The sequence below is a fragment of the Cryptotermes secundus genome, unplaced genomic scaffold (genome assembly GCF_002891405.2).
Source record: "Cryptotermes secundus unplaced genomic scaffold, Csec_1.0 scaffold1087, whole genome shotgun sequence".
In the NCBI taxonomy this organism is placed as follows: domain Eukaryota; kingdom Metazoa; phylum Arthropoda; class Insecta; order Blattodea; family Kalotermitidae; genus Cryptotermes; species Cryptotermes secundus.
This window is the reverse complement of record NW_019738889.1, coordinates 233,805-236,882: the sequence shown is the minus strand read 5'-3', so window position 1 is coordinate 236,882 and position 3,078 is coordinate 233,805.

Here is a 3,078-nt window from a genome sequence, read left to right as displayed (position 1 = left end):
GTGGTTCCTCCGTATAAATTAAAGAGATTATGTCATAGTGGAAAAGTAAATTTATTAAAAGTTAATAACACAAATTGAAATTAATTGAGAATTAATTCTTATTACTGAACAGGGTGTTCTAATGTCTAGTTTCTAGAGTTTATCAATCTTATTAATTTTAATTTTTTTTTAATTCGCTTTGGGGGGGGGGAAGTCCGACTGGGTCCACTCGGCGCGGCGGCCACTGATTGGCCTTCTTCTTCTTTCCTTGGCACTACAGCCCCAGTGGGCCTAGGCCTACCTCCATGAACTTTTTCGGTTTTTCTAGATCTTACACATTCAGTAGGATTTTCTGGGCGGGTGATCAGCTCGTCGCAAGGCACGGATTAGCCTTAGCAACGCTATTACTCAGTATATGTAGGCGCTGTGTCAGGAAATAACCTCACTAGACAAGCAGAATTACCCAGGAATATAGGCAGCAATTTGGACGCGGATGGAGGCTGAGTACTAGGTTCGGGTTGGCAGGAAATGTACGAACACGAAAGCTGAATCAACAGAGAGAACGCAGTAATGTGACCTGCACCATTAAGCCATCAGGTATCTAATTCGCACTTCACTCCCCTGAAGATTGCGGCAGATAATAACGGCGTTACCATCTGCTGACTCCTAGGGACAGAAGCGTTGTCAGGGTCACACTCCTTCGCTGTGCGATAACAATAATGACCCTTAATGGAGAGCGCCTTTGTTCCTAGCCTTTGGATTCCAATTTCTTCAAACAGTGACTCTTATACAACAGACAAATTCCACTGAAAGTACCTAACATACATACCGAAATATTTCCCCTTTTTTATTTTAAATTTATTCTTGTGAATGTAAGCCTGGGATTCCACACTGATTCGTTTCAATGCGAATGCTGGGCATACCCCACTCGCCCCTCACTGAACACGGGGGCTGATAAATATCCCCCGAAACTTCGGAAAACTATCCCACGAAAAGGACAACTTGCATTTTCAAATGAGGGTCTCAGTAAATGATCGTGAATTCCGAAATTCTTTAAAATTTGTGAGAATGAAGGTCATCCCGTCGGTGAAGATTCATAGCCCTATTATAACACCGTGTAGTCTGATAGCTAGTTACCAACTCTTCAGAGGAATCTTCAAGTAGAAGGCATAAGATTTACATCCGTAAATCACAACATGAACCTCCGATTTTAATTTGAACATCTGATACTGACAAAACTATAATCTTACCTGTGATTCTGTATGTGTGCGAAACTTGGTCTCTGACATTAAGGGAAGAACATAGGCTGAGGGTGTTTGAGAACAGGATGTTGAGGAGAATGTTTGGGTCGAAGAGAGATGAAACTACCGGAGGTTGGAGAAAATTGCATAATAATGCGCTTCATTAACTTGTACTCTTCTCCAAATATAATTAGAATGATCCAGTCGAGGAGGATGAGAGGGGCACTGCATGTAGCATGAATGGGGGAGAAGAGGATTGCATGTAGGATGTTGGTAGGAAAGCCAGAAGGTAAGAGACCATTAGGAAGACCAAGACGTAGGTGAGTGGATCTTGAGAGATAGGATGTCGTGATCAGGACTGGATTCATCTGGCTCAGAACAGGAGCCTGTGAATGGCTCGTGTGAACACAGTAATAAATATTTGGGTTCCAAAAAGTGTTGGAAATTCTTGAGTAGCTGAGTAACTGGAGGCTTCTCAAGAAGGGCTCAGACCCATGGAGTTAGTTAGTTAATTAATATTGACGCGTATTTATGTGCTTCATTCTTTACAGCTGTTCATATCGACACGTATCACACCAATAACACGTTTTCTCCTAGACCTCGGCCGGGCAGACCGTCAGAGTAGCTACCAGAAGCCATCCTGCAGTAAGTGAAAACGACCCGACCACAGCCAGACAAGCTTCGAAACATCCAAACAACGTCTCATAGTGATCTTCCCTTTGCACTGTTTCGATATAATTGTTTTAAATCTTAATTTAAGTCTAAATGTATTTAGTATTACGTCGAATCGGGCCCAGTTATAAGTAACAGAAAATGTTTCATGTACCAGCAATGTAGTTTACATATAGTCCATCAACATTTGTGTATTTCCTCAAGAATCTCCTGATGATGGATTATCTGGGCCGAAACATGTTGTGGATTGATAAATAGAAAAACGTTTGTTTGTGTGGCGGAACCAGTTCAGTTTCATTTATAATCTATTATGTTCCTATGCACTTAAATTCTGTTTCCTTTTTCAGAAACCATCGAAATTGGAGGGCTGTTCATTCAACGGTTAGCTGTAATTGGTGAGTGTCTGATGCCATACATTTCAACAATATCATTTTATGTCCTTAAAATACGCTGGCTCAATACAAGGATATCCACGTGATATATTACCAATATTTAAATATACAAATCAAAATATATTTTAAATGTTTAGTCTATTGTTTTTTAATTATTTCAGAAATAAAATAAGTGCAGGGGTTTAACAACTTCCTGCTAGACCTCTAGGTAAACTATTTGTGTTATAACCTTAACGTGGTTAGGAATTGCAAAGGAAAGTTCTTGGCTAGTTATATGATGGCTCTTCTACAGAATAAGCGCATGTTTATTCCGTCGGGAGAAATTATTTCTAATTATCTTATTTCCTCGTTCCTTTATTCTTTTCCTTCATCCATTTTATTGTGGGCAGTCGACAACTCGTGGCTGATGTGGGGATACACATGTCGATGCTTGAAAATGAACTCACCAGAAAATTTGTGCCTGTAAGGTGTTGGGTCAATTGTGCCCCTGTTTAATGCATGTACCCTAAATATATCGGGCTATTGAGTGACGTAATTAGGGAACTGTTATTTATAATCGATTTATCTATAATGGTATATAACTTTAGATTATTCATTAAAGCTTAATTGGGAATTATAACGTCGCATTGCATTGTGTTACGTTTAACGCGATGTTATTTCATGAAATTTCTAGATCTTGCTACCCGTTAGTTTCACGGGAGGTGGATAGTAACTGACTCGTCCCCTGAGTTGAATTGCAATCATGTGCGGAATTTCGGTTAGGAAGACCGGTCATTCTAGTCTAAGTCAGTGTA